The 25,776-nt window shown below is 36.2% G+C and overlaps 1 long non-coding RNA gene across 1 annotated transcript in view; it reads right to left on the reverse strand.

Moving 5' to 3' along the window:
• LOC128922780 (uncharacterized) overlaps positions 1–25,776 on the reverse strand; it is a 139,368-nt gene that overhangs the window by 90,125 nt on the left and 23,467 nt on the right. The window contains exon 3 of the long non-coding RNA XR_008471964.1: positions 18,823–18,886. This is a non-coding gene — a long non-coding RNA (uncharacterized LOC128922780). The remainder of the gene's footprint in view (positions 1–18,822; positions 18,887–25,776) is intronic.

The following is a 25,776-nucleotide window of genomic DNA, read 5'->3' on the forward strand; positions in this document are numbered from 1 at the left end:
ACACAATCCAATTCTTCAAGTTGCACTTCTTCAACCGCCACTTCAATTATGTGTGTACTCCTACCAAAGAACTTCCAGGATGACAAAAAAAAAACAACAATTAAACGACCCACCTTTCCTCAACAACACAGCAGCCTCATATCAACCCTTTTTGTGCTGAAGTTGTTGTTATATGTACAGTGAAAAAAAAAACAACAACAAATCTGGCACTCGGTTTTACATTTGAAGTACCAATAATTAAGGAAGTATTTGTTCCACTTAAATTAACGCCAACAGCAAGCACAATGAGTGCTGACGTAGCAGCGGTGGCAACAACAAATGCAACAATGAAAAATCAACAACAACAATTGCATGTCATTGTCGCTGCAACGGCGACGAGAGAAATAAAAGCGAAAGGGATAATTTTTTGTTTCGTTGCTTTGTCATTTGTCCACCACCTGCGGTGTGTTGCAGTGCAACAAAACAGTGTGGCAGCCACATGGACACGCGTTGCACTGTTGCATTACGCAAATACCAGTGCTAGTGTAAAAAAATAGCTGTCAAACATTTGCTTAGAAGCGCGTAAAATGTACATGCATATGTAAGTGTGTGTGTGTTGTTGTTGTTGTTGTAACATTCTGCTGCTGCAGCTATTTGGTTGGCACTCGGTTGCATGGTTGCTGGTTTATCGTTCTATGGCAGTTGCACGTGCCCTCGCACGAAATGTGTTAAGCGCCTACAACAACAAACGATTACTATAATTACAACAACAGCAAGTACATACATATATGTGCGCTGACAATAATTGTAGCTTTAACCGCGTTAAAAACGCTTTAAACATTTGCACAGTTACCGTTAGGCACAACATAAGCCGACACACGTGGGTGGCGCGGTGAGTTGGTAGGCTGAATGGATGTGTACACTGTCCGCAGCAGTCGGCTGGTTTTGCGAGTACAGTGTGTTAGTTTCGGATAAAGTATGTGGAAAATTATTGTTCTAATTGGTTAAAAGAATCTAAGAAAACTCTTTCAAGGAGTTTGGTGTTGAACTTGATTTGGATTTGACAAAAGTGTAAGTCAGACTTAATAAGTCGTTATCATCGTTATATATCGCTGATTTATGAATATTTATGTTCCCAAATTCGAAGCTATTTGATTGTTTATTGTTAGAGCAGAAACAAGAGCAACAACTTTCGTCATTCGTAACAATTTTATCAACTTTCAGCGTTGAGTTTTTTCCAAGTGTTATACCAATATCTAATCAGAACTCCTTGTATAACTTAATTAGGCGTAGGTGCATTCTTAGATGTATTTCTTTAATTATTCGCTTTAAACGTGAAAATTCTGTATTATTAATCCCGCTGTGGAATAAATAATCGACTTATCTATCTCTTTCTCGAATCCCAATGTGAAACCATGAAACATATAGTTTATCTCGGAGAAAATAGTGCCAACATAAATTGGACCTTAACCTTTCTTGAAAGATTAAGACTAAGTGGAATAGGAGAGCAATGCAAACACCGGCGGATCTGAAAGTTTTGCAGAATGCTCTAAACCAACGATTAGTTCTAAATGTGGTTTCAGTTTTGTAAATCTATGAAAACACTGAACGATACACCATCTTTCTACGAGCCTTTATTGCTCTATCTCTCAAAAATTTTCATATTACTTGACTAGCTTTGCGATCTTGATTCCATGAATTTCATATCTTTGCTGCTATGGTCTGCATTTGGATATTGAAGTATTTCAACGATGGGTATAAGAGCCAATCTTCAAAGAATTTTTATTTTCATAATCCAGAAGACTTTCTCCATTGACGATTTGGATTTCAGCATGACTCACACGTAAAACATGACAATGTCAGGTTTTAGGATTGCTGATACTACTACTAAAGGAACTCTGAACACAGAAGAGCGAATGTGGCAGCTGGAAACTTGAAAATTTTATCATTAGGAGCTGTAGAGCGAGAACTAAAGCCTTTTTGTCTAAGTAAATATAACAGAAGTCCAAAAGATTTTGGAAGTCTGGTCACTGCTCTGATCACACCTTCAGGCGGGACATCGACTGGAAATATTCGCACCAATCAAAAAAAAAAAAAAAACACTTCAACCACTGCACAGTGGTTCCCCCATAGGCCAAAAATCAAAAAATCCATGTCACGATTTTTCGACAAAATGTATACCGATGGCCTCTAAATTGTCCATACTTCCTATTTGCAAACCGGGGTTTCCTAAAATCTAACGGTACTTTCTTAAAATAGAGTTAAATGCATGAACAACCGGATTTTTTTTAAAGCACATCAGAATTTTTTTTTAATTTCGCAGAAACAAAGGACTTCCATTTGTTCTGGTAATTGTTCAGGTTAACGAATCAAGATTTTTTAATTGGATTTTGAAGCTAAAGGTATTGACTTTAACTTGTGAAATTAATTAAGACTAACGATATTTTTTTTTTTTTTTTGTTAAATTAGTGTTTTATATCACCTATATTTTTTGGATCTTTTTACATAAAGTTTTAATTGTGTTCCCCCGCGTTCCCCCTTTAATTGTATTTTATATAGTATTTAGCAGAGTCTTAAGGTAATAAAAGTGCTAAAGTTGGGTGCGGAAAGTTGCGGATGTATTTGCAATCGTCAAAATAATAATGGCCTTTGAATTAACTATTTTTAAGTTCAAACTATCATAATTGGGCTAAGGAAGCTTGGAAAGAAGGATAAATCGTATTTATTTCAATCTGTGTACGGTTTACTAGAGGATGCATTATAAGTTTTGTTCTAATTATAATGGCTGTTGAATGGCAGTGAAAAAATGAACTGTACTAAATTGGTTGATAATTGCTTTTTCCCTACATTAATTTTTTATATGATATTATTCTTATAGCTGGAATATGGGGGTTGGATGAGGGAAACTATAACGACAAATCATGTTCAGCTTTTTTCTCGCTTTCTTAACTTTTTTTCCAAAGCTTTACTGAAAGTTTTGACGCTCCAACCATGGCCATGAGTAATATTTTTGCACATCATTGCCATATAATAGCAATTACTGTTCTATGGGAGCTATAGGACCTAGTAGTCCGATGGGGCCAATTTTTTTTTAAATATATTTAAAATATTTTTCTAGATTTTTGGTGAAAACTTCATAGCGATATCTCAACGGGAAGTATTTATGACCGCGCCTTCATACAAGCTGAACCACTGTGCACTGGTGTTCCAATAAATCTAAAATACCCTATATGTTTTCTCTATTGTAACTCCATTTAATTTGTTGCTAGAATGCAAGCAAAGGCCCACTGTGCAAGCCCATACAATGATGACACTGAAGCTGTTACCTTCCGGCGCTGCACAGAGACAACAGCAACACATACAACAACAACAATTATAGCAACAGCGCGTGAAGAAAAAATACAATTACAACAACAGCAACGCACTCGTGCATGCAATGAAAGTCAATTAAGCGCATTAAGTGAATGTCGTGCGACGAGGCGCAGGGGCAACGAGCTGACAGAGGACAGACAACCAAGCGAACAAACAGGCTGGCAGCAAAGGCTATAGAAATGGGAAGTGCAGCGGAGTAGGAGCAACGCAGAGCTGACAATGACGACAGAGCACAGACGACAGGAGACAGACAACAAGCGGTCTAAAGGACCGGTAGCAGTACAGAGGGGACACGGCGGCTTACTTTTTGTTGCTGTTGTTGTGCAAATAAAAACAAAACGCCTGCTGTGCCGAGGTTTTGTTGTTATTGTTTGTTTTAAATACGAGTGCGTTGCCATAAGTGTTGTTGTTGCTTTTATATATTGCAATGTTTGTCGCGGAACTCCCACTTGACAACACCATCACCACACTTGCATGCACCCACAAATATACACATACATACATGCGCACAACAGCCGTGTGGCATGCAATGCGGCCTGCTGACTCAATCCTCATCCGCTTGACGGCTGGAGCGACACATGACGCGAGCGACTCACTCACACTGTTTGCCGCAATGAAAGCAACAACTACAACAGCGTGTGTATTGCACAAACATAAACGTGAACGCTTTGCTACAGAAATGCGTCTATATGAAGACTTCTGTTTGCCTTTGTGTCAACTTACGCGAGTCTGTGAAATTATGACTTTATCTTTCTTTGTGTCGCTAAGTTAAAGAAGTTGCAACGCTTTCATATATGAGTTGTTTGTGTTTCTTCAAACCGAAACACAAAAGATGCAGAAAGTGGTAAAGTACTCAGGTATATTTGCATCCATATCAGATTTGAATTAGATATTTTTACTACGAATCTTGCATTATATATTGCATTTTATTCAATCTTTTTTTATTATTTTTTTCATTCCAACTCTATTTAATATTACTGCAAATCTTTAAATTTTAAAACTTTTAAAGTTTTGTTGCGTACCTTTAGGCTGTTTTCTATATTTTATTGCGAATATGTTGCATACTTTTCGGGTGTGTCAGTAAAAATTTCAACAGCTTTTTTTTAATCGCCTCAGTTGCTGGCAAATAAAATTGAAACTCTCTTCTGTGGTTTAAGACAGTTAACCTGAAACACCGTTATTGGAGAATACATTGATATCGTCCGGTGTCTGATAATCTTAGGAACTTAAAATCATCCGAACACTTAACATATATATCACATTCTTGCGGTGAATGCCGTTCTGTGGTTCAAAGCATCAATCGCAGGCGATGAGCTCAAAGTGCCTAACGAGACAATTCTTGTCCTTGCGCAATCGGGTCTGGATATTAAGGCATGTTAAATTCCTCGAAGCTTCACCACTCTATGGCCGAATCTTTTCTTAACCCATTCTGGTTTTCTGTACCCAAGCGACCAACGGGTTAACTCTCTGTCACGAGCGAAAATTATTTGTTAGATTTTTAGAAGACAAGGTTCGACGCATTATATTCGAAATAAGTTTATCTGATAAAAATTCCAGAAGATTAGACGGAAAAGATGACCTTTATAAGGAGCAACCACACTACCATATTCTCGAAATTATCTAATAAAGACAACATAGCGCAAACATTTCATACTCTTTAGATTATGATGTTTTAAGTTATGTTTAAGAAACTAAAAACATTTCCACTAACCCTTTTCCTCAAAAACATTTGATCAAAAGCTAGAAATTCTTCCAGCTTATCTAGTTTAACCAGCATGATCCGAGATCTTATATATTACGACAGTCAATCGATTTCTGACCTATCTCATTTCGATACTAATTTCTAAAAATACAATTCATTCAAAGGCAGTTAAGATTGGATCCATGAGTTTGTCTTGAAAAGTCGAGATTTTATATTCATCTCCGCTAAATCAATCTTAAAATCAAGATAGCACTTAGTTGAACAAATATTTACATCATATTCAACAGATCTGAAAGGTAGAGCTTTAGGAGCTTTGAAAAGTCCTGATCTAGTTTAGGGATATGCACTTAACGGTACTAACGGCGATCTCTTTTTATATATAACCATTATTTTATAAAATGTAGAATTGAGCTTTTAAAGCTTAGTCTGAGAAGCTTTTGAAAATGTTTCAAAAAGATATATGAAAGTCAAATCTAGATTAAAATTGAATTTATTTAATTTAGAAACTTCCATCAAAAGTCAAATAGACAACAAAAATAATAAAATTTCGCATGAAAAGCACACAAAATTACTAAAGAACTCAAAAGCAAACTTTTGAATGTGTGAATATTATAAAAAGATACAGATGTCAAACGTTTTAAATGCGCACAGAAGTTGCAACAACACAAACACATACAATTTTATGAATGCCAAAGCGTTTTAAAGCGTCAGAAAATGGCAAAATGCACAGATACGCACACTAAAACAGCGAAAAAGCTTTAGAAATTCGCAAAGCTTTGCTGGGGCACACACACACACGCAGAGAGAAGACACAAAAATAAAGGTAAATAGAAGCGCAGTGACACTTTGACTTTCGCCTGACATGCATTCGCAGCACAAGAAATCACTGCTAGCAACAACAACAACAAACAACTACAACAATTATAACAAAAGCAACAACAACTATGTAGGCAATATGAGTTCGATCGCACTGAGGGCAACAGCAGCATTGACATTGCGACACGGCCTTGCACGATATGTTGCAACATGTTCGCCAGCAGCAGCCGTCGGCTGCCACTTCAGGTTACCTTACATGACTTTTGTTGCTGCTCATGCCACACTTCCGTCGCTCTGCCCGCACTTGCCACCCGCTGCGCGAAGACGTCGGCATTACGACAAGTCGCTCACATCCTGCGTTTTGTATGCATCCTTTGTCTATCTGCCTTGATACCGTTAGTTGGTGGCGTGTACTCCACATGCATGGTCCTCCCATATTACATCCGCCGCTCTACTCAGACTCTCACCTTTCACCCCCTCCGTTTGCATTGCAGTGCTTTCCGCTTGCGATTTCTTTTCGCGTCACTTGTGTGCCTTGGAATATGGTGCAAGGAGTTATAACAGCCGTTGTCTGACACTTGACTTTTTAGATGCGGGTGAGTGAGATTTCCATCACTTCGTCTTGATCGGCTGTTCACCTAAGTTATCCTGATTCTTTCAGGAGTGAGTGCAGCTGAAGTGCCGTAAAGTGAAGTCTTTGCAATTATTGTATCACAAAATTATAATAATAACTACAACAACAACAGGAGAAGTCCTAAATACCCTCACTGGAATTAAAATACTACATAGACGTAGTTAAAGTAAAACGCTTTGAATGATGGAGCCTAGGTAGTAAACTAACATCGTCTTGAGACATTTGAAGGTCTTTCATTATACTGACATCATAAAAGTACATAGCCTTCTCGGTTGGAAAAAAATATTTCCCGGTACAGACCCATTCTTCCAATCAGTTTCCAGCTGCTTGGAAACTAGTTCCGATATCACGATAGTCGAATATAAGAAACCAAAATGGACTCGAGCTTATAAATATCAGACACGATTCATGGTTTTGATTAACTGATCATATTGTCTACGAACGTCTTGTAGTTACATAGACTCTATGTATATTTTCCTGTCTTCGTATACCAGTTTCGTAGACCCTATTTCCGAAGCAATTGCCTCCTTCTTCTAAGGTATGTATAATGGTAAGCACCTCTGTGAAATATTGCTAGGAGCTTAGAATTTTTAACTTGGAGTTTTTACAGAATACTCGGTAGGTCTTTATGCTCTCAGTAAAAAGGAAGAATGTTGTTTCATATGCGAACCAAAAAGGTCGAACCAACCACGATTCAGTTTTGCTAATGTCTCATGATATTCAAAGAAGATCCAAGCTTCAGTAATTACTCATTCTTATTCCAACCCGTAAGAGTCTGCAGTTTTATTGTCACGCCTGTTGCATTTTTTTTTTGCATTACAATTATTTCTTACTCTCATCCTATTTATCTTTCACTGTCTTCCGACTACTTCATACATTATATTATCTTTATCTGCCACCACTTCTTGCTTTATCTGCCACCACTTACTACTCCTTGAATCACAATTTTTGCGCGCTTTATGACCGTTATCATTGCGAAGAGTGTCTCCCGCTGTGCTGTCACGCGTTCCGCCGCCTGACAAGTGAAGTGAAGCTGTGTGCTCCTATTGTTGTTGCGACACTCACATGTTGCTCCTGCCGCGACTTATATTGTTTTGTTGCTTGTGTTGTTGTTGTCGCTGTCACTTTTATTGCAGCTGTTATTTGCCTACTTCCAACACCTCATTTGTGTTGTTCGTACGAGCATTTTGCTTACGTTTGAGTTTTACCACTGCAATTCCGTTCTCTCTCCACTCTCTTTCTCATTATGATATATATTTTTTTTCATTTCTGTTTTTATTTTACTTTCATTGTCTTATATGTCCCTTTATTTGTATTGTTTTGCCTTACATTTGTTGTTTCTTTTATCTCCTTTTTACGCTCAAAGCCCTTCATAAATGGATCTTTTAATTGTCTGCATAATTTTGTTGGATTTTTTTATTTGGCTCTCAGCAATACTACTCTCCTCTCTGAAGTGCAACCGAAATGCAATTTGCGGTGTTTTCTTTTATAAAGGTGAACATTGTTTTGTTTCTTTAAAGTTGTAATCCTGGTTATTGTTGTTATATCTGACCTTTCCTTACGGCAGTGAAATTTATTTTTTATTTTTTGTATGTAAATTTGTTTTGATGTAAGAAGTTTTTTATATTGTGCTTCATGTCGACCTATTAACTTTAGTTGCAAGCCTGTAGATGAACTCTATACTTAGCCTTAAATTCTCTACATAATATTTAATTATCATTTAAAAGTTACTCCCCTCTCCGTTATTAATTAAAAATTTATTTGATTTTTAAATTTTACGAAGACTGGTCTGACGATAGTTGTATCACCTTGACAGATTGGGATATCTCAATGAGGAGGATTCAATGAACTATACCATCCCGGGAGCAGAATCTTTCGTTCCGATTTATAGCCAAGAATTTCCTAAGTGATAAACTGGGATGATATAAAGTGTATGGTTAGATGATTTTAGGTCTAGGCAGAGTAAAATTCTTGAGAACTTTGATTCCAATACATACTACACAGATTATTGACTCACCGAACAAGCTGGTGGTGACTTCTCTGTGCATAGAAGGTTGTTTAGGTTAAATATGTTTTCAGAAATGAGGAAACGGAAGCTTATTTTCGGATCTAAGCTAAATAGAAAGTTTGGCGTGTGTGTATATAATTGCAAACTCCATGTTCTAGGCTTCCAGACTTCTACAGTGCCTTTTAGACAGAGGTGGTTGGCATTATTATTTCTTAAAAAAAAAACTACTTAGTGATGGTTGTTTCCTTTTCCGTTTTTATTGAGTTTTTTTTTTTTTTGTTCAATAAAAACTCTTCTGAGTGATATATTGCGGGTTATATTGCAGTCGCTAGAAATCATAAAACGTCATACTTGCAAGGAAGTTCCCTTTGTATCTTTATCAATGGATGGAATATTGAGTTGGTAGCCAGGAACGATTCTAATATTTCGGTAGACTATACGCTTAGGGGGAGGCCTTATGTAAGCAGCAGTATCAAAGTGATTTAAATCCGGGATTTTTCGAAGGACATCTAGGGCTTCTGGCGCTCAGTAGAGTTGAAATCTTTTTTATTACTGAGAACACTGTATTTATTGGGGTAAGGTTAACATTTGGTTACTGGAGAAGATACTAAATTTCTTCGGCTCTGGATCCGATTCATGCCAATTTTAGGTATTATTTTAGTGGTAGTACATCGATCTGTGTAAAAGTCATGCAATTTTTGTGTTAATTCCGGTCAAAGAGTTAACCTCACCTTTTAGCTTTGAACGAGTTAGTCGTCCACTTTCTTACTTTACCTTTAGTGAACTCCACTTATCGCTTATCACTTTAATCATTTCATGGCCTTTTCATTTCATTTGCTGGCCACTCATAAAACTTGTTTATCTTTTAATGAAGTAAATATTTCCAAAAGTGTCCTTTCGCATGCCGTCATTGAGGCTATCAGCTTGCCCGCCACCAAAACAACGCTTAACGGTAGTTTGCAAATTTTCCGCGCCTTTTACTTTTACGCCACAAACTTTTTGATTCCTTTTGAATTATTTTCATTTTCATTTTATATAGTGAATCTACATTTCTTTTTTGTTAATACCTTTCCGATGCATTTCTATGATTACTTTTTCATATACCGTTGTCATACATTTCGCCACACATTTGTCCAGGCGCGCACTACCTGTGTGCAATTTTCACATATGATTCTGCGAATTTCGAATATATTCCATTTTTTATGGTATGCCAGGGACAATTTTTGGCGGCGCTTGTTGTTCTTGTTGCTGACTTTGTGCTCTAACTGTGGTTAAAAAAAGAGGTGGAACAACAAAAACCAAGTGCCGACTCATCGACGAGTTGTGGTAGCGTGCAACTAGAGTGCGTGAGAGTTTGGTGGCACTAAGAGAAAGAGGAGGTGTGTGTGTGTGTGTGGTAGAACCTAGCTGGTATGAATCCGCTCGTTGCTAGTCACGTTGTTGTGCGAATAGTTGTTGGTGTTGTTGCAATTTTTTGCGGTAGCTGTTGCTACTGTAGTTTTTGTTGTTGCTGTTGTTATTACCAACATGATTGTGTGGATTATCCGAAATAACAGTTTGACCATTCGAGTGTAAACAATTCATTTATGTCATTTATTTGGGGATTTTATTCGTTCGTCCGTTCGTTTATGCGTTTGGTATTTTTGCTGTTGTTGTCTACCTCTCTTGCTGTTTTTTTGTGGCCATGCGGTGTTATTTGAGCTGTGAATAACAGAGTTGCATGCGAAATACTCACGTGACAAATAGTAGGAATGTAACTTCGACAAGGTAAAAGGTAAAAGCATTGAGTGCCGTTTGGGTGCTTTTAATGCATTTTTAATTCTTCACATAACGGTGAAATAAGTAAAAAACCCAACCAAAAATATATTGCTGTGTGAAAAGTGGTAGTGAATATCGACTCGTTGCTATGTTCGGAGCCCTGTACTACCGATAAGCTAATAACACAACAAAAAGAACGCCAGTGATTAACATCTGCAAGCACTCAAATGCGAACAATTGTCTATATTTACAAGAAAACCCTTTATTCCAAGCACAACCAAACTCACTATTTCTTCGTCATCAATGCCGATCAGCGGGAGAGCGGCATCATCGTAGTCTCTTTACATTCGGATCTTAAGCTACTCTATCGTCGCAAATGAACTTGTAAATAGCATAACTATCTAAACTCAATTTCTTACTGTAATAGAAAATATATATTTAAAGCTAGGCGAACTGCCGTTAAGTCCGATCGCATCATCAATTATTTGCTATTGAATCCCAAATTGCCCATGAGAATTACTGGAACCCTTTGATAAGACAACATTTTACACAGATCGAATCGTTTTCTTCGAAGCATATCTGCCCTGAACTACTGGGAAAGGACAGAAGAACGGGAAAAAAGAAATGATGAGTAATTCAATATGTATTTTCAAGTCATAAAAAATTTTATTTCTTCAAGATTTACAAATTCAGGATACAGATATCTCGCCTGTAATTTTCACTTACTTTCTTAAGAACTTCTGTAAAAAGCAAAGCTTTTGGAACTTTCAGAAAATTGTGATTTTGTAATAAAATTAGCCCCGTTATCCCTATATCAAGATTCCATATTCTGATCAGCTATCTGAGCAGATATTTGGGAATTGTATGAGAGTGCTCAGTTAAGCTTTTGGAGCTTTTATGCATCAGTTAGGGCTAGTAAGATGTAACTGAAGAATTCTTGGTGGAAAGTTGGAGATTTTAAAATAAACTAAAATCCATTCCAAATATAATATTTAAAGCTAAATTAAAGGTGAGATTTTGAAATAGCTGAGTCCCATTCTTACTAAATTTATAGTACACTGTTAAGCTTGTTATTATGAAACGATATTATGTCATCATACTGACAATATTTCTCCGCCAAAAATCTCCCTGAAAAATCTTATAAAATACTACTTAAGGCTAAGCTTATTGCAATTATTTCTATGAAATCATTCAAATAAGAAATTGCTTAATATTGTCTTTCGAATTCAATTTAAATCGCTTAAGTACTTTAGTAAATCACCAAACAAGAACATGCAGAAGAAAGCGTTCGTATTGCAAATGTGTTTAAATTGCTATCCAAGCAACACTGGCTTACATACATAAATACATACATTGCATACAGAAACATATCTACAATACATCCATATGTACAATAATTAGTAATATGCCCTGAGCTAAAATCAATCATAAGTACTAATCCATACTCACATACAATATGATTGCATATAATTGATAAATAACACAAGCATATTTGCATACCTCAAGGCGTTGAGCAAACGCCTCATTAGTTACGTTAAAATCATTTATCCCTTCCAATTCCGCATCAATTCAACTAAAATCAAGTCCAGCGGGAGATAAGTGAAGTTTATTGTTAAAGCAAATATTAAAAGCTTTGGAGATTTGGAAAGATTAATATTAAGACGAATTATTGAAACTTTCTTGGAATGTTAAAAGCATAAATTATTAAAAATCATAATGACTAATCTTTCGAAAGTTACTTCTTATATATGCAGTTATTGTCTTGTTTTATAAACAGATGGCAACATTTTTCGGGGGTAACGCTAGATAACAGTATTAGTTTATTTGTATGACCATGTTTTATTCAGTGATTTCAATCATCAATTCAACTGAGTAAAAAATCTTAACAGGTGGCAACACTAGTCAATATTTTTTTATTGTAAGTTTTATAAACATTTTTATTAATTATAATTATTATTATAACTATTTAACTTAATAAAATAATTTAAACAGGTGGCAACCCCCTTTAAAAAATTATTTTCGAATGTAAACATTTTTAAATAACTTAATTGGGATATCTTTGTAAGAATAGTCAGATTATTTTATCAGTTTGCGTGAACTACAATTTTTGAAACAGGTGGCAACATTCATAATTAATTATTTTAATTGTAAGATGTTTTAATATCCATTAGTTTGACATCCGAATTATAACCAATCGTCTACTTTAATATTTTATTGAACTACTTTTTTTTACCAAGTGGCAACCCTCGAAGAAACCCTTTTCAATTGTCTTGAGTGTGGCAACTAATTGGAAATTTACATAAGTGAGAGAAATACGAAGGTGAAAATAAGCACATTTTTGAGTGCTCATAAAAGTATGCAATGATTTTGTCTTTAACACCAAAAATATGCATTATTTTTATACTCTTCATCTACTCATAAAAGTGTGCAACAGTAACTTCAACAACCGCTATACTGCAAACCTCCCTTCAAGAATCACAAACGAATATCTTTAAAATAACATTAAGCCTGAAAGTAGGCAATTTATAATGAACATTACATTTTAAATTTCGATAGAACGATGTAGCGCCAGCATTATACCCAATGAAGTTTACAAAAACAACAATGTGCGATACCTTTGCACCATTTGCAGCCGCATTAATGTGCCATTTAAGCGCACTGAGTGCGCAACTCAAGCGTATCAGCCGGCAAATATGCAATGCAAAGTCGAAAAGCCATCGAAGCGCACCAGAGAAGTGTTCACAATGCTAAACCAAAATGCTGGTGGGCTGGCACCGACTGCTGCTATTATGATGATGAGCTTCAATGATCAGAAAAAAAATTAAAGGAAAATGAATAAATGCTGAAGAAAAAACGTAAAACTATCGGCGACGCACGGCAGCTGATCGATAAATTACCAAGTGAAGGTAGCAAGAGTTGTATGTGTGACTCGATGAGGTAAGGACTCGAATGAGAAATCGGCTGTGGCAGATAACAATGCAGCGCGCGTTCGATAATGCGCTATGAGCACAGCCGCAAATCATTCATCATAAAAAGTCAGTCCATACATACATACATACACACATTCATGTACATGCAAGTGCCGCTTGCGTTGGATAGTTGTGGCAGCCTTGTGACAGATAGCTGAGTTTATCGTACGTTGATTGTGTGATAGCGATGCGAAGTGGATATAACGGTACATACTTGGTGATGATTGCTTTGGCTGAGTAGTTGAGCACACACACACACACACAGACATACACATACAGACGAGCGCACGGCAATAGTCATCTATGCAAATATACAGTTGCAACGCACATTACTCAGCTGGCGGCTAGACTAATGTGGCAGGCGGTGAAATGCCAACGAAAGAGGTAAACAAAAAAAAAATGAAAAATTGTAAAAAAAATAACGGTAAAACAAAGAAAAATTGGCAGCAGTCGGCGTAGGGCATATCCGCAAGGTTTAGTTGGGATGTTGAAAAATGCGAGGAGGAAAAAAAAGAAGCGTGTGGCAACAAAAGCCATTAGTCGCCACAGACAGACAACAGTGTGGCAACAACACGAAGTGTACGTGCCACATTTGTAATCATGAAAAGTACGGTAGAAGTGCAGTTAAGCGTGGGGAGCTGGTATACATATATACAAATATATGTAAATGTTGCAAGTAGTGGTGCAGTTGTGGCTTTAAAACAATGAAACGAGACTTTACATAAAAAATTTATAGAAAAAAATTTAAATTAAAAAATTGAGAGCTATGCTATATAGAGAGAAGCTTAAAAAATAGTTTAAAGTGGCAGAAAAATCATATGTTGCCACACGGATAGCATAGGAACCCAGTGAAAAGCAACTAAATTGCACTATCTATATGTTGCAAGCATATTTACTCATGGCTCAAACGGCCTATATACTCATATATGTAAAAATATAAATATGTCTACATACTGTCCGCGCACACTGTGCAACTATTTACATTCAAATACATACATTCCCACACAACTATATATCTACCACTTATCGACTGCTAAAAGGACAATAGCATGGATAATAAGTCAATGAACTGCATTTCAAGTGGCTGCTGATAGTTTTACGTTAAACCAAATAAGTGTTTGCCACCGCAAGCGTGCGAGCCAATCAATAGGCGTGAGCGGTAAACGTCATGATGAAAGGGACTTGAGCTTTAAAGGCACAGGCGTAGGGGGTGCATGCCAGTTTCTATAAATACCTTCATGCAGATAGTGTAATAGGTGGAGATTAGCGATGACTTGCAATGCGGCAGGAGGCGGTTGTTTTGTCAGGCGTTAAATAAGTATATAAGTATATAGGGCCCTATTAAATGGTGGGCGGCCATTTGAGTTGTTGCAGATATTTGAAATATTTTACAAAAAGGGTTGAAAAGTAGCTGAAGGGGGTAGGGGAAAGAGAGTACGGTCTGGCGTTAAGGAATGCAGCTTTGGATAACTTATTTAAGGAAGTTAACGGAAACTGGGGGTAATTTTATGAACCTCGATTGGTAGCACTGTTGAACTATATAACAGCCAGTTACGTCTATTTTATGAGACAAATCGCTAATTGACGACTTTTAGATAACAATATGTACTTCTCCTTTCAATTCATTAACGAGAATAATTCAATCGCCTAAGGCCCAAGAATCCAATGTTCCAAAAGTTCATAAATCGTAAACATTTGATTTCTCGATTTGAAGTAGTTAACATATCTACAGCTCCGTTTTGTTTACATGAAGCAGAAGATAATGGAAAATGCTAGAATAAGAAAATAGTCAAAAATAGTGTCCCTTGACTAATTCTTTATACTAAACATGGATTTAGATCCAGTTCAGTGAACATCTCTCATGAATATTACTACTGAGGAGGAATTTAAGTCTTCGAAAAGAACAAAAATGTGTAAGAAGAACTAGATGTCGGGAGCCAGATTTGAGTCTGAAAGTCTACATTTAAACCTATGTTAGGCCTAGTGCTCATCCTCAAGAATAAAACTTCAAAAAGTTCTATTCAACTGCCCTCATATATTGACATATTGACACAAGCAATTTATATGCCATTAATCCCATTAATACAGCGCTTAATAAATCAAAGATTGCCGCATTAATTCATTAGTTTACACACACACACACACTTATATCACATACTAACATACAAAAACAAACTTGCGTTCACACACTCACAAGAATTGCGGAATTTATCTGCGAGCGCATAAAAAACCGTTTTATCTCTTGCTTTTGTGCAGGAGTTCAAAGGATTGTTGCATTGATTGCGCTTTTTGTTCTTTGAACTCACATCACAAGCACACACCTACATGTATCCTTTCACACACATATAAACTACCGCCTGCGTGCATAGCCTCTTTGGCATGCATACTATTAACCCCAAGTCACACACACCCACATATCCTGTTATCCACCGATATGAGTGATTTGCATTGCCTTTTGGCCGTTTAACTCTTCCCATTGACTTTCTCATCATTAAATGCAGCATTATGGCACTTTTGTTTTTCCTTTTCTCACAATCTTTCCCCCCTTTTGCACTCTTCCGTATTTGATTCATTTCTTAAACGCATTCAATCACATTAACTAAGCCATTGCAGCGGATAATCAGTAGTGGCAACAGCCGGCGAGGCTTTTGCTGTAATTCGCTATTGACTTAACTTCGGATTGCAACTCATTCCGAGTCCGTAAGCTGACTAATCTCTGTTAAGGATTGGCTTGCATGCCAAAGTGGTTCTAATTATGTGTGTATGTCATTGACTCTTTAAGATTTGCACTGTTTAAAAAACCAACAAGCATCTATTGTTCGGAGAAGAAGAAGTTTATAGAGTGGGTTTAAGATGGGTGCTCTCAAAGGCATATAGACAAATGGTCTAAGAAACTATTGCAGGTCTCTTCGGAATCTAGTAAGTCTCGCATATGTGTTAAATAGACAACATGCTAGTCAAGGTGAGTCCTGTGAACGTCTTCCCAGAAACTCTAGATATCTCGGGATATGTTTGAAAGCAACGACTCTGCGATTTTTTTAAGTGTCGAAAGAGCGATCGGTTATGTACCGGATATACTGACACATATAGGTAACACTGATGAATGACCCTCATTGACCTTTCTCGACCCTCATACTTTTTTACTCTAGCTATAGCTATGATTTCAATGAAACTTAAATCATGCTAGGAGTAATAATTTTAAAAACAGTCGATCCAAGTCAATGCTCCTAGTCCTTTTCCGATGTTGAAAAGAAGATAATTTGATCATATGTTTACTATTGAAGGATCATAATGAAACTGGACTCAAATTGCAGTCCAAATATCAATAAAAACTCTACATAATCTCAAAGAATAATTATTCTAAAAGCTTCAACCCCCCACTTCACTTCACTTTAAAGTTCTCAAAGTGCGCATTCTTCAACATATATTGGATGCAAGCAATATGTGATGGAGATGTGCTTGTGGTTAGAGAGAGAGAGAGGGAGAAACTTTAAGGAAGATAGGAAAGAAGAGCGAGGAAGAAAGAGACAAAGATATATTGCTGAATCATGAAAATAGTCATCCTTTTTTTTTGCCCTCGAAGCAACATTGATGTTTCATATATCTTTGTCTCTTTCTTATGAATGTTATGAAAAAGCATGTAAAACTTCCCACCGAGAACTGAGCATTTGCAGTTTGATGGTCTGAAATATTCCAAAAACGTTGAACTCTTTCAGATCTTACCAAAAAGATTTGAGGCAAAGCTCCTAATTTGATCAAAACAAGTAAGAACTACGTGTCCATGCGAGTGCTGCAAGAGTTAGTCACGTAAAAATCAGTTCCGGTCGATATAATACATTTCCAAATGCGATTATTATTACATTTTTACTGCCGCTAATGACTCTATAATTTGTTTGTTATTATTCAAAAGCTATGTAAATTGCAACTGAAGGTCCAGTGAAAAAATTATTAACTTTTCGTTTTTTATTATTTTATTTTCTATCGCGATTAAGATCTCCCCTTCAACGCGTGGTTAGGCGCGCGTGTGTGGCACGCTAGTAAAATGTGGCATACAACATGTAGAGCACACGCGCGTTGTCGCCGCGTATCGCACGCAAATCAACTCAAATAGTATAATGAAACACCCTGTTTTGTATATGCTTAAAATGTAGCAGTTTTCTGCATTTTCAGCACCAACCTCCTTCACATATCAAAAAATAATTTAGTTATATAATTTCCATTCAACTAAAAAAATATTTTTGCTTAGTCACCAGAAGTTAGCACGCAAAACGCAAATCCATTTTTCGCTATTATTATGCGGGTAACTTTTGCTTTCAACATTTAAGGAATGTAATTAAGTTGTTACTCGAATTGATTTGGACTGAAACAAACACGTGACCATTAAAGCGGCATGCGATCAACAAAGAACACCTTGCAGCACACTGTCAATAAAAAAGTGCTACGCCTACAATTGTCAAACGCTACCTCCAAACGGTTAAACTGACACCTGTCAAGGTAAAAACTTACCCGTCACTTGCGTCAAATTTTTTAGCTGTTTATATTACACTAACCCTTTTTCTGTTGTTTCGCTTTTTTATTATCTTTTTCCGTTTTGATTCGAAATTTCCACAACAAGAACAAAAGTAGTATAGTATAAAGAGTATGTCTTTACTGTGTCCCTTTAAATAATATTTTAGCCCCTGACTGCAATCAAAAATCCTCTAAGTATTTTGAGATGGTTTAAGCCATATTGATGGCTCCCCTGTAGCTTGAAATTCATGTTTTTAAACTTTCGCTTAGAATATATTCTAAAACTAAACGATTTAGATATTGGGTTATATAAACTAAATTGATCATGGTGACGAGTAGAGTTAAAAAGCACCATCGGTTCAGAACAATTTTTTGTACCACAATGGTATAGCTTGAAAATAGTTGAAATCGGTTCACGCAAATGCCTACTTTTCTTATACCACAATTTTGAAGTCTATCTGATCTTACATCTTACAATATATAACATAAGCACCAGTGATGATAACGGTACACGGAAATCCAAGGTAACGGAATACGGAAATTACGCAAATTACGCAAATTACGGAATTTTGCACAAATACTGTGTTTGCGGTAAATCTCTCAGATATTCTAAACAAATTCAAATAAGAAGTGTTTCTTATAATCTCTCTGTGAATGGACAAAATCGGGTCAATACTTCGACAAGCCCCTATATACCTTATATACCGATTTTCAAACTTCGGTTGGACTTTATACCGTATATATCGGTTAATGTGTGAGATATCTTAGCAAAATTAAGAAAACGTATAACATTGGATATAATGTAGCTTGGTGGTAAAAATAGTTGAAATCGGTCCAGGAATTATCCCAGCTGCTATATACTAAATGTAATGATTTGAATTATTCTAGTGGACTTTATGCCGAATATACGGGAAGAATTGTCTTAATAACATTAAATAATTAAATTGCAAGGGTAAGAAATATGAACTTAGTCGTCCCTTACTTCTTATCTTCGAGTTTTCTCCAAGCGTAATCTCAAGCAAATTGTCTACTTTTTTCTTTTATTTATCATATTTTTGTATTAAATGAAGCTTACCCTTTATTACCAGTCACAGTATATGATTCCCAATCAATGGAACTCAAAAATTAATGTCACATACCTGCAATCAAAGAGAAAAAGCATAAAATATTTCCATTAGTTATGCAACATGGAAATTAAATTTTGTGGAAAAACTGCAATTAAGCAATAAACATTTATATGAATAGCTACATTCATACATACATACTTATATATTCAAAGACAACTAATAAAGTACCAACTAACAGCAAGCGCTTGCCGTCCCTACTCTGTGAATAGTAAGTGAAGTAGCAATAAACCGCGTGAGCCGAAATAATTTACTTTACTCACAATAAAAAAAAAATTAACTACACATACATACATATATACATACATCAACAGACATATGGATCTGTCAATGCATCTAACTAAATGCCTCCATTTTATGTCATTTGCTTTGTAACACATTCGATTTTACCATTTTTTCTAGCCGCGACTAGCGCTGTGACAGCTTTATCTGTCATTCTTTGGCATTGGTTAGCGCTCTGCTGCTGTCACTGGTTTTCCAACCGTCGAACGCTTAGCGTTTTTCTTGCTTTTCCGCCACTCCAGATGAGCTTAACAATCAATTGAGGCAAGAAAAAGTGAAAAGTGAAAGACATCTTGATGCAAGAAAAGCGGAAATGAGCGAAAAGCAAAAAACAAACAAAATAAAACCGAAAGCTATGTAGATTAGTGGCAAAGATGATAAGCTACAGATTGTACCAAATAGATGTGAGTTGGAGGATACAGCAGGGCTGCGAGTAGGCGATGCGTTTCATGAAAAATAAGAAGTGAGAGAGGGAGAATGTGGAATGAATTATTAAGCATATTGTAGTCTCACTACTGGATTAGATTAGGATCGCCAAAGTAATCTTTACAGAATTGGCGACAGAAACTCTTGAGCGCCTGACTTTATAGTACTCAGTAGAAGAAGAACGAAAATATCTGCATTTGTATAATACCGTAGTGCACTGTCTCTCTGGCTCCGTGGTCACCAGTCCAGAGCTGTATGGAAGCTCAACTGATAGTAGTTACGGCTACGGGGTCTGACCGGTGACTTAATTCTGGTACCAAGGGGAGCAGGAGCCCTTGGAGTTCGCTTCAACCTGCTCATGCGGACTGGGCCCTCGGGGAGTATCGTGGTGGTTGTGGTTTAATACCCGAATGCGGGGAGAGTGATCTTGGTAACTCAATGTGGAGTTGCATTGCAACCGGGTGAGGGCCCCAAGTACGACAGAGCTTTCAGATAGTCCTCGAACCCCAGCAAGGTGGTTAGTGTGTCCATTCCACATGCCAATTGGTACCGAATAACGCATTGCATTTTCATGCATTGATTTGATCCGCTGTGCCTTTGAGCATTGTGAAGTAAGGCCGTCGTCGGCATGTACCCACGTTAATCACACCGGACGTTGTCTCTCTGACTCTAAGTACTAGAGCTAAAGAGGCTTATCGCAGGAAATTTCCCGGAGCCCTCTGAACTTAATAGTTAAGCTAAAATATACTTAATTCAAAACTTTATTACAATAAATTTCTTGGTTAATCGACTACAACGTCTAACCTACAAATAATATTCACTCTTTCACCGCCCTATAAATTAAAATCAGCCAACAATTTGTTATGGCACGATCGATTCATAATTACAAGTACTCAGTGGGACACTTCGCTCTGCGTTTGACGGCCCTCGTACTATGCTCTGCCGGTTACTACGCCACTTGCCACAGCATGTTGCATGCAGCGCTTTATATTATCACAGCATATAACGGTGCTCAATGTTCCACGGCGATTTTTCGTTGATTTAGTTGTCAAACCACTGGCAATCATACTCCAGACATATTGCTACCTGCGAGTGTTTGTTATTATTGTTGCCGCTACAGCAATCGTTACATCAACAGCACTTGCTTAGGTGGCCATACAACAACAGCGGCAAAAAAAAAATGTTTATAGCAAACAAGTTGGCAAACCTCGAAATTACTTACGCCATAACTAAATTACGGCAAAAATGAGCAAAAACAAAACCAAAGTGTATAGGGAAATTCGCTGCGAATTGGCAACGCTAAGAAGCCGGCTTTACCACTCAAACATAAATCTACAAATGGATTTCCGCATTCATTTTTTAACGCCCTTTTTTAATTTTTCATTTTATGGTCTATAAACATTAAACTCTTTATAAAAAACGCTTAAAACAATATGGATAAATATAAAATATGATGATTTGTCGGCAAAATGAAATAAGAAATAAATGGCACACAATTAATGGCTGTTGCTTAGTAAAGTAAAAGACTCGAAGCCGTTACTTACTGACACAGTTTGCGATTGCTGCACTGCCTTAAACTTGCTATCGGTGAAGTTGAACGATGAATGTGGATCGATCACGAAAAAGTTAAAAGGAGCCAATAGCCGCTGTAGATTCGCTACTCTGGCAGCGTTTGATGTAGCAGCGCTCGTTAAAAAATGATCACTTGAAGTCAATAACAAAATTGTCTAGTTAAATTTAATGGAAGATGGTATTATATGAGGTTAGCTCATATGCTAGCTATATCTATCACTCGAATAACCTGATGGTTATGTGATGTGGGTAAAAGTGTTCTAAACTTTCCGTTGGTGGACAATTATATGTTGTGACAGGCATATGGCGTGATTGCCAGTATTCGAGTTATCTGGCCTGTGATGTTATGATGTGTATATCACAAGTGAGTGAACTGATCTGATGTAATTATGACATGACCCGACTTACAGATAAGGAGATAGAAACGAGGGTACTTAACACATGATGTGACTATCTCATCCGAGGTAATCAAAATATGGCATATCAAATATTATCGGATGTTATCATCATTTGAAAGATGAAATAGCCATTGTACAATATACATGACGTGATAATCATATCTCATATAAATAAAAGTGACTATAGGTCATAAATCGTCATATTATTTCATCTATTTTGGGGTGATCATTTTGTGATCTAACAAACATATGATCTGATTATCACTTGATGTGTTCACAATAAGACATTTTTAATAACGTAAAACATCGATTTTGACATTTAACCTTTGAAGCCATAATATCATGATCACCATATGATGTAAGAATAGTCACAACATCACATGGTTTACAGTAAATGATCGACTTTAACAATTAATCTGTGCAGCTATTATATCACATGATCACCATATGAAGAAAAAAGTCACATCATCGCATCGTTTATCTACACTATAGAAAACAAAATATTTTCTGAAAACAAACTCACTGAAGTCAATTATATCTCACTTAACCAACAACACACTTCAAATGAACATCATATGATGCTTCAACAGAAATCAAATGTAAAACCAACGTAACAACTGTCATAAATAATACTTCAAGCTTATCAAAATTCAATTAATGTTAACATTTTTCTACACGAATACATGTATTAATATGCTTGACGCACTTGCGGCATGTACAAAAGAGTGTACGTCATGTTGCAACATGCTTTACGCACAGACTTAAGGCTGTAGACCAATGTAATGGCATGCGCCGTGCAGCATAACAAATGTGTTGCGATGTCATAAACATCACAACAACAAGAGAAAACTGCGGGCCACACTTCTTTAGGCGCGCATTTAGTTAAATCGATTGGTCAAAAGTCGTTGGTTCACACACAAATTAGTTTGTGACAGCGGGTTAAGGAGTGAACAACAGCCAGTGACAGCAACAACAATGATAATAAATGGTAAACAATAACAACAGCAAGTGTAAGATATGAAGTAGAAGAAAGGTAAAAGAAGCATTGCATGAGCATTGAAAAATGGCGAAAAGGAGGCGAAAAGATTTGTGGCATGAACACCCATACACATCTTTGTAATGCGCGCCTGTGGCAAAGCAAGTGTTGCATAATCACTGCATTCGCCATTGTGTATTACTCACCTCATCGTGGTGTGGCAGCAACAACAACACTAGCGACACAAATCACTTAATACACCAGCTTATTTTCCAGCTGAGCGCACTGTGCCACTAATCGCTGCCACATTTGAATTTGTGCGGCAAATGCATTTCTATTTTCGGCGGCAAATACTTGCACCAACAAAAAAAAATCGCATAATAAACAACTGAAATAATAGCGATTTGCGCGCTGCCACCGCTGTGCAATTCCTGTTGCTTACAACAAATTGTTGGTGTTAGCGTTTTTAATGCTTCATTGCACTCGATCGCTATCTGCAGGCAGCCGCAAGTGGGTTGCAGCAATGAATATGCAATGTAAACGATTATACACCAAAGTGCCTCATAATGTTGCAAGCGTATTACATTTGATTTGCTTTCGTTGTGTTGCAACAAAATGGGTGATGAGAAAGTTGCCGGCAATATTACTCGAATAAAATATGATTTTTTAGATAAATTAAATTCTTGCACAAATCAGAGAGAAAAAAAACTATATCACTAATATTTTACAAATATAAAAAATATTAATTAATCATTAAGTAATTCAATATACTCCAAATCAAACACTGCAAGCAAAATGATATTACCACCAACGGAATCCCACAAATAAAGTCAAATAAAAAGCGACTTGATTGCAATACTCACCGTACGGCAATCAAGCAAGTCTTATTTAGTAGCAACGGAAGAAATTTTTAGTTGCAGGCATAAAGTTTTATTGGATTGCCTACCGCTGTGATGGCGACTTGCAGTTCAGACTGGCTGAATGGATGCATGGCAGCGTGTTTACCCAGTAGTCAATGCAGTGTCCACCTCACTGTCGGCAAAGGTGACACACCGGTGGCAAGCTGTCGCATAGAGTAGTTATTTAACTGTAAGCGGCACTGCGAGCTTAATTGTGTGCTTACAATATTGACTGACTTTTTGATAGGATTTCATTTTATGTCAGTTGTGTATCATTACATAATATCATGGAGTCGCCATTTATCAATAAATATACATACATCTGGAAAAATATTGAAGTAAACCCCGGCTTTTGAGAAATCCCCCGACTCTAACTATTAAAAAAGAAAAACTATCGATATAAAGTAAAAAACAATGAACTTCAGAAACTCCTCCTATTGCTGAGGCCTTACTTCAAAAATGTGATGAAATATGTCGGTCATTTTTAGATAAAATCATAAGTTCATACGCAATTGGAACTCGCTTCAAGCCGGTGTACAGTGGTTGCGTCCATAGGTCAATCAATCCCAAAATCTTTTGACAAAGAAAAACGAAATGGTTCTAAAATGACGAATTTGTTATAAAGCATAAAAGTTTTTCCTGGAAACATAGCGGGACTTTTGAAAAATAGAATCAATAACGTGATCACATGTTCAATTTGAATGATTTTAAATAGATTTTAAAGTGAAAGGTACTCGAGCAATTTCAACGAAATGTGATGCATAATATTTTTTTGGCATCCCATTGTTCAATCGCAGGAATAGGAATATAACATTTCAAGGCCTCAAATATCTAAGACACAGACAATAAAATTATTACAAAACAATTAAAAGAAAACATATTTTTTTAGATTTTTGGTGAAAATTTCAAAACTTATTGTGTCGGACCAATGAATCTATCTGACATTCTTTTGATCTCAAAATAGTCCCTGAATAGGTAGTATTGGTAAAAAATGGATAATATCCCTCTACGGCGCACCAGAGTTTTCTCTGCATACAGTCTGTAAATGCGTTCAGTATTTCCTTTAAGACCAACCGTTTTTTAGGTAACATTTAAAGATGTTTCCCAAATATGTATTATAGTTTATAGAATGCGATTCGAACAGCCAGATAATAATTACATTCTTCAAACGAAATAGATATTTTAGGTTTCGAATTTACAGTCATATTACCAAAAGTTGGATATGTCTTATAAATTTAAGAGACGATCCGAAGACGTTGAGGCCCAAACTCCTTTTAAGTTTTTTTTAGACATCGGATAATAATGCTCTAGTCCGGTATAGTAGAAATAAAGTTGTTGATCAAATATATTTATGGCAAAATATGCATTTCCCTGTATATTTTGTAAAACAGCTTTTTATATAAAATTAAATTTTTGGTATAGAAATGGGAAAAGATTATTTGACGGAACATAATTTGGGTGTTTTTCGATCCAGTTAGATCAATCTCTTTGCGGTTAAAACATTGTATCACCATCTAGACCATATGAAGTGAGTTCAAGGTGAGTTCAAAAGGGAGTTCAAAAGAATGCAAGCGGTCACACTGAATGCATCTTATCGTTTTATAAGATAAGTATTAAAAATAACTATCAAACTTTTTTGAACTCTTAATATATGTACTTATAAAAGTAATCTATTAATTGTACAAAATAATAAAATTATACTTATACAATAGTGAAATATTCAAATGTACTACGAGTATAAATAAAGCTATTTTCATAACATCTTTTAAAACTTGCTAAACAAACTTAGTAGAAAACCACATAAACACTTTTTTTATTTTTTTCTTCGACCACAACATTTGGACATTCACATGATAACTGCACATTTTCGAAAGCAATTAAACTCCAATAAAAATCACAACTCGCTTTATGTGATCAGATTAGCGTTGAGGAGACACATGCAATTTAAGTGACTGCAGAAGCAAATAGCTCGCAAACGCCTGCATGAAATGTTGTTGCAGGCGATGCAAGATAGCAAAGGAGACCGACTGGCGGGTAAAAATTTACATATGCATGTATATATGGTGGACAAATGCTTAACGGTAAATTATGTAATGGACCAAAAAGTTATAAAAATGCTTTAAAAGAAAGCAATATGAAAAAAAACAACTAAAGTGAAGTATTTAAATTAATACTAAGTTTTATGCTAATTTACTTTGCAACAAATAATTTGTTTAAAAATAAAATATTTATTTATCACTTTTTTTATTGAAAAGTCAAACATCGGTGAATTGTAATCATCATCTTAAGTGCAAATATCATAATCGTCCAATATACTTATATATAAAAAATAACTGTACATTTGCCAGCACC

This window comes from Zeugodacus cucurbitae, chromosome 6, assembly GCF_028554725.1.
Source record: "Zeugodacus cucurbitae isolate PBARC_wt_2022May chromosome 6, idZeuCucr1.2, whole genome shotgun sequence".
Lineage (NCBI taxonomy): Eukaryota > Metazoa > Arthropoda > Insecta > Diptera > Tephritidae > Zeugodacus > Zeugodacus cucurbitae.